Here is a 15,994-nt window from a genome sequence, read left to right on the forward strand (position 1 = left end):
AAGTGATCATTGTCTTTTTTAAATCAGTTTTGTAAGAAACACCTCTGAGTTTCACATACAGGATTGTACACAACCCGAACCAGAGCAGACCAGCAATTTGCCTTTTAATTTCCAAAGCCTTTCATTTTTTTTGTTTGCTCCACCCTTGACGTATATGACACTGGATATTGAACACCCTAACATAAGATTTTGTAGAAAAAGTCTGCAGTTAAGTAAAAGAGAAGCACATTTAAGCAGTAAAAACATTATCGCCAAAGATAGTTTGTTTAGATAGTGGGTTGTGCAGCTGCTTCCCAACAATTATTAAATAGCAAGTGTCATTATGAGCTTAAAGGGTATATTTTTCATAACTTTGTTATTATGTCAAGAACATTCATAGATTCTGCAATCACTGATCCCAAAATCCCCTCTTCAGATTAAGCCCTGAACGGGCACTCATAGCTTATTTTTAGTAATGTTTGAATCTTTTCTCCATCTATGGTTCTTATTTTGATCAGATTTATCTTCCAAAATAGAGAAGTGGGGCGAGATCAAAACTGCACTAAGAACTCTACAGGGATGAGGAAGGTTCGGGAATGTTGGCATGGAAAAAAAAAAAAAAGAAGAAAAAATAAGTACCTATCCAAGCATGAAAGTAAAAAAGGTACAGCGGTGAGGGAGAAAAGAGAAACGACAGGATATACACACATGCACACACTGAGAACAACCGGAGCCAAACCTCTTCATTCCTCGGCCGTGCAACACAGAAGGAACTCTGTTTCCCCGGTACAGACACGTCACTTCAAAGAGCCGCCGCCGCATGCTTCCATAGCAACACCCTTCAACAGTACAGACGCAGCCCAGTAGCTGAGAGATAGTGTTGGCAGACAAATGGTATAAACGTTATAATAACCAGGCGCTAGCTGATGACTGATGGGCTAATTTACCTCCGTCATCATCTGGAGGTCAAGAACTAAGTTCACTTTAAGAGCTGAAAAACCCAGAGTGTGGCGACTACATAAATCATCCATCTGTCTTTTAAAAAGGAGAACTTTTTGGTGGTCTTTGCAACACGTATTTATGACTTTTGAATGATTTAAAAAAATACTACTGTTTTATTTTCATAACATGCATATTTCATTGTCAAACAGGCGATAAAGATATTAGGAGAAAAATTTAGCCTCTGAATAAAAAATTCAGAGGCTAAATTCAAAATAAAAAACTGACGTAAAAGATTAGCAATATGTTTACAAATACAAGAATATGCACAGTGGTGCAGATATATTCTACTCCCTTTCTATGTACCACTGAGGTGGTAGCGTCATGGTATGGGTCGGTTCTGTTTTGCTTGTATTCTTTGGTGGGTACTTGGTCTCTTGTTTTTCTAGAGCAGTGGTTCCCAAACTTTTTCTCCTGGGCCCCCCCAGTGGTTTCCAAACTATTTCAGACCTCCCTCCCCCTTCCCCCAATGGCTTACAAATAGCTGTCTGGTTGAACGATGTGTGTGAGCGAAGGGGGTGGGGGATGGATTCTTAGAGACTCTCTGTTATACTCTGCCCTGACTCAAGATGAACAAGGGGGGGGGGGGATCAACTTTTTGGGGGGCAAAATGAATCGTAGCTGAACATAGACAACACCAGTAGCCTAAGCTACTTGTTAACAAGCTTAAGGTGCTGTATTGATATTAGCTAGCTAGTCATCTTTTAGTTAACTTTACCTGCATCCAACAGCATGACTCAACAGTCTGTTAGTTTGGGGGAAAAACTGTGAAAAGTTCTTTACGTTTTGCTGGTTTACTGCCATGATTCTAACACACTCCTGCGTTGCTCTGCACAGCAGCAGCAGGTCTCCTTCACTGCTGCACAGGTGTAAACCCAGCGCGAGAGTCGTAGCGCTCATGTTGCGTTTAAAGGCGGCTCGGAAAAACAGGTTACGACATGTTAACAACGGATTAAACAGTTTTAACTGCTGATAAAAGTGACAGAGGACACAGATATGGGAAGTGCGGAAGCCCCTATTGTATCAAATTGACAGAGGAATAACAGAGAGTTGGCCATTCTAAGGTAAAAACCCAGCGCATACAGCGTTCATGGGTTTTTTTGTTTTTTTTTTCTTCCAGACGGCTTCCCGCGCCCCCCCCCTGCAAGGGCACGGTGCCCCCCCTAGGGGGCGCGCCCCACAGTTTGGGAACCTCTGTTCTAGAGAAAGTATTTTTTTTTGTACTTGGTGATTTTATATAATCATCTATCTATGTTTTTTGGCAAGCAAACTGGCCTGAATACAGTCCCAACTAAGGATTGTCTGCATATACTGTATCGTTCACTGACTCACTTTTCAGTCGGATAACATTTCTGATTACATATCATCTCTTATCTCTAGTTTTCTGAGAAACTAAATTGTGAGTCTTCATTCGCAGTTTGCTATAAACTAGCCTGGCCGTTGTCTTCCTACACAATTCTGCAATCTGTCAGTGCTCCGTCTGGGATTTCTCCCATTGAGGTCAATTTCTCTGGTTAAAATTCAGCAAAGAATGAGTTGTGAACGATGACGTCAATTTTCCACATTTTAGAGTTGTAGTCTGTCTATAAATGGTTGTAGTTTGACATCAGAGGAAGTGAATGAAAATGTCCAGTTTGTGTTGGCCACAATTCCAAAGATTGAGCATTTAAAATCGGAGTAAGACAAATGTTTAAGACATTTTACTGCTGGTAAAAGGTATTGTGGCCGTTTCTGGAAAGTCTCATCGAGCTGATGCTTTACATACGTTATGGCCAAAAGTTAGCGAAATAAAAAATCAACAGTCCACACCTCCTTGGAGCAATCGTTTCTGAGGGTCCAGATTCTCTGGACGGAGTAAAGCATAGAATAAGGACCAGCCTCGAGCTGCAGTGTTATCAGGCAGTTGTTAGTGCATCCAAACGTTGGCCAGAACAGTCAGGGAAAAACCCAAATCCAGCATGAACAACTCCCTTGTGGCCAACCATGCCAAGCTGTCAGAAATGTTTGGGTTCAGCTTGGACATCAAATCTTACCCAACACAGTCCTCTGGTTGCTGAGAGTCGGACAAACTGCAGCGTCCATCTAGACCTAGCATGGAATCAGCATTTTGCTGACCTCATGATCTTTTTAACATTCCATCAAATGCATTTTCAATTCAGTGAGTCTATATTTAGCCTAATTTGCTAAACTGAAACAACAACAAAAGAGTTGTAGACTTTGCCTTTCCCCCTTCTCTGTAGAGTCAGCAGCTTCCAAAGAGATCTACGAGGGAAAGAAGGGAGGAGAGTGTGTTAGCAAAAGGAGGAATACAGAGGGATACAGTTACTGCCCCTGAACGACTTTTGCTCTCTCATTTTGGGTACCGTAGTCTTAAGGAGCCCCTAGCCACTTTCTTGGCCTTATATAGCGTCTTTCGAAATTTCTTGGCAGTTGACGGGAGGAACCAAAGCCAGCAGTAAAACGAGTGCATCCTGGTCCAGTCCAGAGGCTGAGCAGACAAGCCCGCATTCACGCAGACTCAAGTTCAGTAGCTCTACTGGCACGCGTTTGGGATTACTGCTGTTGTTTGGAGTAAGGGGGAGGAGGAGGACGGTTTCTCCATTACAGTACCCGCTTTCTTGCCTTGACTCTCTTAGAAGGGGTGTGAAGGCAGAGAGTATGTAAAGGTAGCAGCAAGGCAGAACGGGACGGCGCACAGGCGTGCAGGTAAGAGTGTTTATGGAAAGTGTTGTCAGCTTTGACAAAACGTTTTCTGTAGGGTTTTTATATAAAATAGGTAAAATAGGCGAGAAAGCTGTATAGCATCGACCACAAGAGGCTCCTGGATATAAACTCCAGCAGAAGCTTCCTTTTTTCCTCGGGATGTTTTGAATGTGGGCTGCTCTGACTCAGCCATGGGAAAGTTTCTCCCGTGGGAACGAGGCAGGCTGAGTTCACAGGAGTTGCTGTTGGAGGCCGGGGGGAGCCTTTCGTGACCTGACGAGCAGTGATTTGTGGCAGCGGAGTCAGCAAGAGACTGGGAGCAACTGGTCAACACAGCAGGCAAACGTGTTTTCCCTTCTCCCGGGAAAATCTGCTGTAGCATTGCTGAGGAGGAATTTCATTCCCACTCTTTTCCTTCATGTCTCTTCTCATGCTTCTCTTCTTTTGGGAGAGGATGCTGGCAGTCAGTCACCTTTGACCTCAATCTAATAAAGGCATGGCAATAAAATATGATTGATTTTACTGAAAGGGTCAAAAGTTGAGAGAGAGACAGTTGTAACTCTAATCCTATCCTTATTCTTTGGCCAATGTTTTTTACTTAACCTCATCCTGATGCTGCATTTTTCATTTGCCAAATCTCAAGGGCATTTGTTGCTTCACTTTAACTCCCCCAGAGATTTATGTCTTAACAGTTCCCTGCAAAGACTGAACAGCTTCATAAAAAGTGAAACATTAACAAAATTCGGTTAAAACTGCAAGCTCCTCTGGCTTGCAAAATATATGCTGAAAAACTGTTATGTAAGCATTTATGCTTAACTGCTGATTCACATCTGTCAATAAGTGAAGAATTTTTTTCTGTAACTTAACATATTCTGGTATATTTTTTTCTGAGGCGGTCAGATCAAACGTAAACGTACACGTCAGGTTCTCAGCTCTTGTTGTTTTACTGAGGTTTTTTTGTAGCTTTGATGTTGGTGGTGGAGTCGTTTCCCTTTCCTTCACCGTGTAATTAGTGGTCAGGCGAGAAATGGCATCCTGCCGTCGTCCCTAATTAAACCGGAACTGATAGGCTGTCCGGGACATGCTGATCAGCGCCTTCCAGTAATGACCAAAACATGCGCCGGTCCACAGAAGCCCTGCTGTTAAAAGTTTGACAAATTTGCAGACTTTTTTATTTCCCCACAAAGGAAATAGGAATCAGGTAGATTTCTGTCAGCTTGGTGCCAAATACTAGAAGTCTCCCATGACTGAATCCCAGATCAAATGTCCTATGATTATATGCAGTCATGTTCGTCTTGCGTGAAATTTTGAGGCAGCCGTTCAGATTTGGTGGTTTTCAACCTGTATCCAAAGTGAGCCACAATCACACATCTGATATTCATCATTTCCCTGTTTATTGGAGTGTTTTGTCGTCTAGCTAGTGATTTAAGCTGTAACCAGGGGTAAAACAGCCAAGCCAGAGCCTGCTCAGGGCTCACTTGCTGATCAAATAGCTGCCTTCTCCATGATCCGCAGTTTTTGGCCTCTTGCGTGTCCACTACAGAAAGCCGCACTCGGCTCTCAAACCAAACAATGGCATGTCGGTTTGGAAGTGGAACAGTGTCAGTGCCTTTTGTTGGACGCAACACCGAGCTTCATAATAGCTGCACCACCATGGCAATTCGCTGCGATGAATCATGTTGTAAATAACTGCCTGTAAGCTGTGGTGAAGTTTGTCTGAACCGTTTAGAGGAGACGCAAACGCTGCTTGTCACCAATTTCCATGCTTGCTTATGGAGTGTTAGCCATGTGGTAGTCATTTAGTTCTCATTTCAAAAAACAAATCCCCGCTGGTGACATCCAAGAGCTTGACAATGGATTTGTGAAACAGACAACTTTGATGTGAAACGAAAGAAAGTAGCCAAAGAGACTATGACCACACTAATGAGTGGGCCAGCTCTGCAGCACCTGGTATGTCTAAATGTGTGAGGATTTGTGAGAAAAGATTTTTTACAAGCTTTTTTTTAATTTGCTATTGTATCTGTCTGACTGTTGACACTCCATGTATGGCCTTCATCAAGGCCATTAGCGCTGGTCATTCTGACTTTTTACCAGCTTTTCATGCGTCTGGAGTTTTGGCCTTCTTTTTCTGGTAGAACTTTTTTAATACCAGGAGATGTTTTGACAACTAACATTTTAAATTCATTTTATATAAGACTCTGTCTTAGCACACAAACATAACTATGTTTGTTTGATCGAATCAGACGTAAGGCTGTGTGGTGGGCTATGCATTGACAATAGGTATGTCATATGGGACTGAGTTAAAGTTGTAGTGGTAGAGAAAAATATGCTTTTCAAATGTATTCATGAATAGACTAATTTGGAGTCATATCCTGGAGAAAAATTCTCAAACAGGTGAATATTAGTGTTGCTGCTTCCATTCAATTCTTTGGTTAGTTTTCTGAAACATGATGTAGGCCTCAAAACAAAAAACAGATGAGATTTATGCCCACAATTTAACTTCTTACTGGTCTAAATTTCCTGATCAATCATCTAAAACATGGACAATTATGGAGAAAATATATGTATTTATACAAACATCTAGTGTATTTATTGCCCAGTCATTACATAATGTTAGTAGACAATGAACACTAGTTATACCAACCAAGTAGACAAAACAAAGACTCATGTTTTTGACTTTAAGTTACATTAAATAGTTAGTGCAATCACCCATTTCAAAATTTTCTCTTTTGAGATAGCTCTATCAGCATTAATTGAGTATTTTGCTCCTAGATTGAGGAAAATCAAATCTATAAGCAATCACTGAAACTGCCTTTTTCTGTAACATTAATATCTCAAACATGTATTGCATGTTTAACATCGTGTCAAGATGGAAAAGAACACGCACTCCGCCAAATTTGCAAAGACCTCCAAGTAAAACAGAAACCCAGTCAATGTATAAATCCCTGCGCAGCGGACCCGGTTGAGCTTCAGTCCTTATTTGGCCCCGCGTTTAGAAAGAGAAGAATTTTCTTCCTTGGGCTCGCCGCCATCAGTGTGGTAGCAGCTCTTGTGTGGGCAGAAAGGAGCGCCTGAGGAATTCTTAGTGCGGTCGGACCAACGGCGGGCTTATTTAGTGGAACCCGTGAGATGATTTATGCACGGTGGCAAACGCATGTTTTCTCCCATCAGCTAGGGTCATGTTGATGTGCTAAGATCACAGTAACGGTTGAGCTAGCAGGTCAAGAGGGCAAGAAATGTCTTGGAACACCACAGCTTTGGAGTTAAAACCTAAATGTTAGGTAGAGAATATCTTAGAAAACCCCAAATGAAGACAAATGTTGCTGAAACGCACAGATTAGATTGTCCTTTCTGAAATCATTTAAACTCTTTTCATACTTGGTGATCCTGAACCTCTGTATGAAAAGCACTAAAGTAGAAAGAATCTCACCTGAGAGACTTGACCTTTAGCATTGAACAATGACCGGCCTTAACTCTCCTCTGTTTGGCCCCTAATGGGGCCTCTTATCCAGTCTAAGATTCCAGAAGCCCCCCTTGGGTGTTTCCTTTGACCTCTTGTTTTATTCCTTTTCAGACACCCCTTGTGACCCAATGAGAGCATAAGCTCCCTGTTTGTGGTCTGCTAGTCACTATACACTCCTGACTGGCTGGGAAGTAATTATGGAAAGTCCTCACAGTCCTTAAAGTGACTGAGTTTAGTGTTCTGTCTGCTCAGGTTCTGACATGACTTGTATAAGTTTTTTTTTTTTTACATCTCGACAAAAAAGAATGTCGTCTTACTTTCAAGATGTTCACAAGAAGATAGAAAATTCTAGAAAATCTTTAGTTCAAAATATCACAGTAAGATTCAGTCAGAGCTTCACAACACATTGGACCTGTAAGACGCCGTACAGGTCCAATCCTGTTTGGCTGAAATACCCTTCATGAGAAGCTCCTGTTCCCTTCTACCAGTGTCTGACATCAGTCTGAAATGTCTCAGACTGATGTCTGAACAGCTGTCAGAGGTTCGAGGGGTTCCCAGGTATGTTTTAGTCACTTACCATGTTGCAAACGACTTTTTCCTTTCTTTTTCCTTAACCAACTTCTGGCACACTAAATAATTGTGGTTTCTATGGTGGTGTTCAGCTCAGCCAGGTCGAGCTGAAGGAAATCATCCCCAAACCATGACACTTTCAGCTCCATGCCTCACAGGCACTGTACGGTTCTTGTCCTGGAAGGTAGTAGCTGCTTTATACCAAACCTAACCTTTGTAATGGTTTACAGATCATTCAGTTTCTCTCTTATCTGTCCAAGGAATTTTATTCCAGTCCTGATCTGTGTCTGTTTTCTCTCTGGCAAACTGTAGCCTGGCCGCCACATCTTATGAAGAGACCAATGGTTTCCTCCTAACAAGCTTCCTTAGAAAGTTAAACATATCCTGTTGCTGGTAGTGAAATTCCTTGGACAACCAGGACTGAGCATGTTGCCGCATGTTTTATAGACTTATATTTCCTAAATAGTTCAATATTGTTGTAAGTGATATTAATTATGAATATGTTCAAATCTGTTAAAACACACAGACACTCATTAGGTGCCATGTTTCACATGAGTGCACACCTTTATGCAGTCTCCTTGAAAAACACTACAGTTTCCTCCACTCATGTTTGGACATCTGGTAAAGATGTGGGAAAAAAAAGTCTCAAATTATTTTAGTACTGGACCTTTGACCTTTGCTCTTTGCACAGTCTGTCTGGATAGTCCAGAGTCTTGGGAACTCTCTTTTGCCCTCTTCTCTTTGATTTCTTCCAAAGGTTTTCTGTACGGTTTAGACCAGGTCTTACATCCTCAGGAAGAGACAGACCCACAGCATCACAGATGATCCACCATACTAAGCAGTGGACATAAATTGTTTTTTCGTACATCCAGCAGTTGTTTCAGGTCAGACCCTCCTGGAGTGTTTGTGGCTGAAAAAGTCCAGGTTACCATTGCTCTGATTGCAGATAGAGCCAGGTTTTGTCAAGTAGCAGAAATCTGTAGAAAGGTACCACTCTTTCCTTGGATCCCTTTTATCTTCATCACCTTCTCGTACTGTTTCTGATATTTGTTCCTTTAGAGCAAGCCGCACACCAGCGACGACTTGTCGACCGACTCTTAAGTTTTGCAGGTCAACATGCTATGGGTGTGATTGCTTCTTATCCAGCTACTGGTACTGTTGATAACTTTGATTGCAAAGTCAATGAGCTCTTTGTTTTCCCACAGTAAATAATTACAGCAGCTTCCTTCCTGGCCATGCCTGCTTTCCGTTGATAGCGCGTTCTCATCCCTATGGTTGTAAATTGCCGTCAGCTCACAGCATGATGGGATACCAGGTGTTATAGGCTCCTACTTAACTCTGTTTCTCTTATGAACTTCCCCTGTGCGTGTTTATCTGTACACACTTAAGTAAATACAATCAGATGGTAGCTATAAGTTGCCATAGAATACTTGTTTGTGCTCTATAATCAGTGATTTTATGCGCAGGGGGAGATCCAGACTATTAGGAGCCACTTACTTGCCGTGGGTAATGTAAGAAAACATTTCTGACATCCAAATGGGCTGGTGATGGCCGGGCTGCTATTAAAAGATGCGTCATGTTGCATTGCAACATCAGGAAATCAACACCCTGCTAATTTAGAGGTGACAGTAAAATTAGGGTACAAGTGATACTTTTCCTAGCAACAAGAACTGGCTTGTGACTTCACACAGTAATGTGTGTGTGTGTGTGTGTGTGTGTGCCATTTAGCCTCATTTGTTGGGAGTTCTACACTGCTGTTTACAGAAAACTTGCTATGCAGCAAAACACAGCAGAGAAAGGACAGTGGTTGCAAAAAAGAGAACAAAACATACAAGAGTACACCACAAAAAGAGCAGCTGTTGGAGAAGGATGCAGACTAGGGGGACCAAGAAAGGCTTTGCTTTAAAAATGTTTTTGTATTTTTGGTATTCAAGCTTTAAGTTATCACATACTCTGTCCTTTAAATATTGGCTTTATATCACTTACTGTTAAACTCATGGTGTTGGCTACTAATCAGTAGTATTAAAGTTATGACTCTAACTATTATAATTATCTCTCAGATAATTTTCCAGATGACAGAAATCAATAAAAAGGCCATAACTAATTCTAATTTTGTCGCACAAGAGTTTTAAACTCTTACCATACCGCCCTAGCAAATTAGCTTGCTAGCTAGTGCTAGCTTGTACAATGAACATAGTAGAAGTGGAAACACACTCAAAACCCCCATTTTTGTGTATTGCATGTGCGATACTGCATAGGTTGGGTGTACTTTATATATTCTTTGTGAGGTACCTACATACTTACTAACAGACACATGTTATACCTAGCAAATCTTTCACTGACAGGAACAGCTTCCTGCCTGCCAGTTGAACTCACTCCCACTTTCCGCTGGACTCAAAATTTGTGGCGGACAGCAAAGTGTTTTGACAAGAACCATAATCGTGGAGTACCACAGGGTTCAGTGCTTAGGCCAATTCTTTTTACTATATATGCTTCCAGACGGCATGGGATTATTTCCACAGTTGTGCTGATGGTACTCGACTATATCAAATCCATAAGTCCCAATGTCTTGAAGAAATAAAAACCTGGATGAATCAAAAATGTTCTGCATTTAAATTCTGAGACAGGAGTTGTCATCTTGGGATCAGACTGTGTTTTTTAAAGTGAAATTTGCCGCTCACCAGTCTGACTCTCCTCTCTCATATTTTCACTTGCTTTTGTGACTCCACAGTAGTGCCACACCACACTGTGAACTAGGCAACCCTCTGCAGGAGTGAGACTTTTAGGTCAAAATATTAGATTAATCTGCATTATGTAGTTAAACGTTTTAGATTAATCGCATTAATGTTGACAGCCTTAAATTGGTTGCAACTTTTCTATCTTCATGTAGAAAGAAGATAGACTTTCTATGCTACAACCTAAGAGTTGCTTACAGATGAAGGTTAGGTTTTAGCTATTGTCTTGTTTAATGTTTCTTCCTTTCGCCTGTAGCTAATGTTACTCACTTCAGCTACAGATTCTCTGTTAATAAAGGCTTTTCTGTATCCGGAGCATCATTACCTGCTTCCATTTGGGTCTGGAAAGAAAAAAAAGAGATCATTTTTTCCATATAAAATAAATGAAGCCAACATAGTAAAATGGACAGATTTAAAGCCATAAAGTTACCTAATAATTAGTGCGAAACAGATTGAAGCAACAAAGTTGACATATGGAGGCTTGCTTTAGAGATCTGTAGGCAGCTGGTTTTGCTTCAGCCCTGTTTGTTTTCCTCACAATAATAGCTTTTAAAGCGAGGCTGGAAGCCCCCTCTAAAGGGCACAGAGCTGTATGGGGGGCCGTGGAAAATCAAGGCAGGATTATAGAGTGAAATTAAAGCGAATGAATGTGATTTATGCTGAGAAAATAAACAGAAATGTCCACTGGTGCTGTTGTGTTAAGCTTATGTTTTCACTGTTGGCTGTTTCTGTGACTTGTCATTGCGCTCCTGCTCTCCTCACTCATCAGCTATCTTTTCATCTTCAGGTCACTACATCATGTCAGACAGCGACCAGCTGTGAGCCGGTGAGTATGAAGCCCCAGCACGAGTTCATCACCAATCCTGAGATCTTTGAGGAAATATTCAGACAGTTACTGGTCTTGAAATCCTCTACACTAATCCAGGAAAGGACTTCCTGGAATTGTAGTTCAAATGGGTCAAAGGTCGGCGTCTATAAGCTTGAGCGCTTCCTCCTGTCTGCTCAGACTGAAGTGTACAAAGTGTGTTCAGCTTCAGAGGTGATGAAAGTGGTCGGGATGTGGGCAGAGATGAATATGAAAATATTGGAATGATTATGATCTATGATTTTGACACATAAGGGACACAAAAAATGAATAAAAAACACCAGAGACTTGGGTCTGTCATTCCTACTAAAACTTAGATATGAAAAACTTTAAAGACCAGTTGATAGTCATCTACAATGAAAACAGATTTAGTCCACCAATTATGATGAAGACCTTCATATTTGAAAGAGTGTAGGCTTTTAAAACTGGTCATATGGGTAGATGCTCAGGGCAGCAATAGAGGGGGGCGAACTCTTCTCTAAAAAGACACATCCTCATTAGTTCCAAGTGTCTGAAGGAACTTCAACACCAAACTACAGGTGGAGGAAGATGAGCTTCAGCCAGAGCAATTTTTTTTTCTGTTTCCTAAGGGTTGCAGAAAATGATTTATGCTCTGTGGCGCAAATTCTTGACTCATTTTCATTTTAATGAGCTTTAAATTGAAGTTTTCCTTCTCTTCCACAAAAAATGTAAGCTCAGCAAATGGTGGACGGTGAATGGAAGACCAGCAGATTCATTACTCTTCCAATTTCTAAGCTTTTAGCATGAAAAGTTATGTTTTCTGTTCTTCATCTTTAACATTAGATAGGAATTGGATGACCAAAGTTCAGCAACAAGAAATGGCCCTTTTGAATTTTTTATTCTAATTCCATTAATTTTTTTTTCTTCTTTTCTTTTTTAACCTGAACATGTTGTTTGTTCCTTGTGGCGAAATAAAGTCAGTAATCTGCTGACCCTTCCTCTGTCTCTGCAGCCTCCCACTCCACAGCTGCCGCTAAAGCATGTAGATACTCCGGTAAGTCTTTTCATTCATTAATGCTCCTGCTCTTAGTGCAACTCTGATCTGTGGAACAAGTATTATCCAAAACCTGTGTTTATTTGAACACATGGCTTGAATGATTGGCATCCGTCCTTCCATCCAGTTCCTCTGGTCTGACCTAAGTCTTCCTGTTGGAGAAATTTATCAGGTTTAAAACTCTTTTAAATCTATCCAGATATTAAATAAATGCTCATTTCTGACATGACCTGAGGTGTTTTCCTGATCTTTGTTTCCATGAGAAGTGCTGCAAATGTGGAAGGAAAGCTGTTTATTTAAAGCAGAAGGCAGAAAAAACAGAACATTTGTTAAAACACAATTTTCTTCACCTTTTTTTCTCCAGAGTAGAGCAAACAGACATGAAAGTGGCGCTGATATCTCACATCCCTCGCTTTCTCTGCCTTCGTTTCTCACGAGTCAGCGTTTGTGTCAGATGTTACCCGAATAATTAGATCAACAATGACTCAGAGCAGCAATATAAACACAGATGGTTCCCTTTGTTCACCAGCTTTTATAGGAACTCACACAGAACTCTGCAGAATAATAATAATAATAAAAAAAGACTCTGTAATTATCTTCTTTCTTGCATTCTCAGCAACAGGAATTTACAGATGGTGACTTTCATTTTCTCTCAAAAAGAAGCTCAGATTCATTTTGATATTTCTTCCCATATATGCTCGGTTTTTCATTCAAAGTATCAGATCATTCCTCCCGGGGGGTGGGGGGTGGTGTGGGGGGGTATGTCTGTGGAGAAGGTGGAGGTTTTGTTGGGTTCGTTTCTGCAGGATGTGTCCATGACGGTTTGGTGCTGAAACGGCCCGTCGTGACCATGGTGGCCAGATGACCCAGACTCTAATTCCAGACGCTGTCGACCAAAACGAAACTCATCAGACAGGGAAAACATTGGGTTGCTGGCTTTTCCTCTCACATTCTCAGCATTCTTAATCAGTTTCTCCACACTGAGGCGTAATTCAGATGGAATATGGAGTTGAAGGGGAATATCTACCAAAAAGGAGGGAAGAAAAGTTCAAATAAATGCGAAGCAAAGACAGAGAAGGCAGGAGACGAAATGCAGCATGATGTATCAAATTACCACTAATCAAGACTGGCTGAATCAGTGGAGGTTCTGGCATGCATGAGGCCCTCAGCTCCCAGGATCCACCGCTTAGCCCCCGTAGATGGGTTAGATCAAGGGTGTCACTTATTTCCAATTTGGGCCCATATTAAGATCAGGAAAGGGCCGGTTGCACCAGAATGTCCTGATAAAACTGCAAAAATATTAATAAATAGCTGTGTCTGCATTCGATAAGTGTTAAAATTAAATAATATTGAACATGTTTTGAAACTGATCAGTTCCTCCAGGATTTTGTGATTGTTTTTTTAATTTATTTTGGCAATCAAAATCACTTATTTGTGGAGCTAATTTACAAATATTTCCAAAATATCTTGCAGTATTTGCAGTAAATACTGCTGCAAACAGTTATTAACTGTTTGTTAATAATTGCTACCTGCGGGTGGGAGTTAGCATCACATAAACCCAATGTTTTAGACTATTTTGGTGGAAATTCTGTAGTAAAATCACAATTAAGCATTATCGCGAAAACACGCGGGAATTTGTTGATTTTCCATGATTGTGGATTTGCGAAAGACTGGAGAGATAAAAACTGCTTTATTTTACTGATAACACTGTTATGTTAAAGGTTTTATTTACACATCCCTCCATAGAAATAACTACGGTGGGCCAGATTTGGCCCTAGGGCCTTGAGTTTGACACATCTGGATTACATAGATAGATTAATACCGTATTTTCCGCACTATAAGACGCACCTAAAAACCTTCAATTTCCTCAAAAGCCGACAGTGCGCCTTATAATCCGGTGCGCCTTATATATGGACCAATATTGAGCCACAACAGGTCCAGCAACGGACCTTACCACAGGGGCCGCGTTTCATTGGCTAATGCCCATTTTAGGTCACAGTGCAGCTACCACGTGCGTGACCGTCTCACAAACACAAGCTACAGTAGTAAACATATGCTAATGTACATTCAAAACCATGAATGCCGACTTACCCAGCCTTGCAAGAACAATAGGCATCAGTGATCTTGTCCACAGCTATATTTATGCTGAGGGTGTGAGGATCTGCTGTTTTCCTCATCTATCGGTAGCTTTTAGCTGTGACGCGCACAATGTTGGAGGCATCCAGTGGCTCAAACACCTTGATGTCGTCCAAAAAAGATGACATGAACTTGTTGGTTCCCCTGTCCATTGTCGTGGCTGATATGTTGTGAAAATCCGGCAGAAATGCTACGCTAATTAACTCAGATCGAAATGAAAGACGTCATGTTTACACAGACATGCAGTAGGCTGCTTACGTAGTTGGTCCACTACGGTAAGCAGCCGCCTACTTCTTTTTCCCCCGTAGAAGAAGTAGTGCGCGGTGCATGCTGGGATAGTTGTCAGAACACTGGTTTGTTAATAAAGTTCGATAATACATTTAAAGGGGGGGAGGGGCAGGGGAAGAGAGACAGAGACTGCAGCGGCAGCGTGTCGGTTGGTCTGTGTTACCCAGAAAGCAGTTGGGCATAATATCGCAACACCAACACCGTGAGTGAAACAACGGCTGGGCCAGCCTACTATATAAAGTACTCGGGGACCATTTCTTTATTAATGTGGATGTGTAATAATAGAGTATGAAGCGTCTATTCTATGCGCCTTATAATGCGGTGCGCCTAATGTATGAAAAAAGTCCTAAAATAGGCCATTCATTGAAGGTGCGCCTTATAATCCGGTGCGCCTTATAGTGCGGAAAATACGGTAGTTTGATATATTTGGTTGGATGGATGGATGGATGGATGGATGGATGGATGGATGGATGGAGTCACCATCCATCCATCCATCCATCCATCCATTTATAAAATTTCAATAAACTATTTAATGATGATAGCATTTTTTTTTTTTTTGTCCGAATTAACGTCAATCAGACAGCATCACCACTGCTCACCATGCAGCTTTTAGCTGCACAGGCAGCCAGGCTTTAATATGACAGAGCTGAATTAATGCATTCAATCAGTTATGGGTGTTTCAGATGCTGTAATTTTTGAAGATAGTGCAATGGCCTAGTTGTTCAAATTTTAGGGATTTTTTTTCACTTTTTTCTCAGCTGGATATTTTTTTTTTCAAACAATTTCCTCCATCTTTACATTTAATGCAAATATTTCTGAGACTTCATGTTTTTGTGGTTCTTTGTTCCAGTTTTGACTGTTTATTGCCTCTTCCCTACCAATCTGTGGCAGGCTGTTAGTACATATAATCACCAGGTGACACAACATGATGTTTGCAGATGAATCTTTTCTCTTCTGTCCTTCTGTTTCCCTTAGGGATCTACGAGGTCCTGCAAAAGTGTGGAGATTCGGAGAAAGCAGTCAGGGTAAATATTCTATATACATGTTGTCCAGCATATTCCAGGCCTGCTTCTAACAATTTTTCAACATTTAATAATTAACTGCACTTTTTCCTTCCTGTGGTGTGAATATGACATAAGACTATTTGTAGAGTAAACTTTTCCTTCTCTTCAAATAGGAAATACCTGAGAGCATGGTAATTAAACAAGGCAGCTGTGTGTTTATCTTCAGGAAATTAGAAC

At 41.1% G+C, this 15,994-nt stretch overlaps 1 protein-coding gene across 1 annotated transcript in view; it reads left to right on the forward strand.

The window, feature by feature from the left end:
• The window catches only part of tns1a (tensin 1a), a 56,053-nt gene that overhangs the window by 8,122 nt on the left and 31,937 nt on the right, over positions 1–15,994 (forward strand). The window contains exons 3-5 of the mRNA XM_015012059.2: positions 11,237–11,275; positions 12,288–12,329; positions 15,729–15,778. The gene's annotated coding sequence lies outside the window, so the exon portion shown is untranslated. The remainder of the gene's footprint in view (positions 1–11,236; positions 11,276–12,287; positions 12,330–15,728; positions 15,779–15,994) is intronic.

The sequence above is a fragment of the Poecilia mexicana genome, unplaced genomic scaffold, assembly GCF_051168715.1.
Source record: "Poecilia mexicana isolate PSO_F unplaced genomic scaffold, ASM5116871v1 scaffold_2, whole genome shotgun sequence".
In the NCBI taxonomy this organism is placed as follows: domain Eukaryota; kingdom Metazoa; phylum Chordata; class Actinopteri; order Cyprinodontiformes; family Poeciliidae; genus Poecilia; species Poecilia mexicana.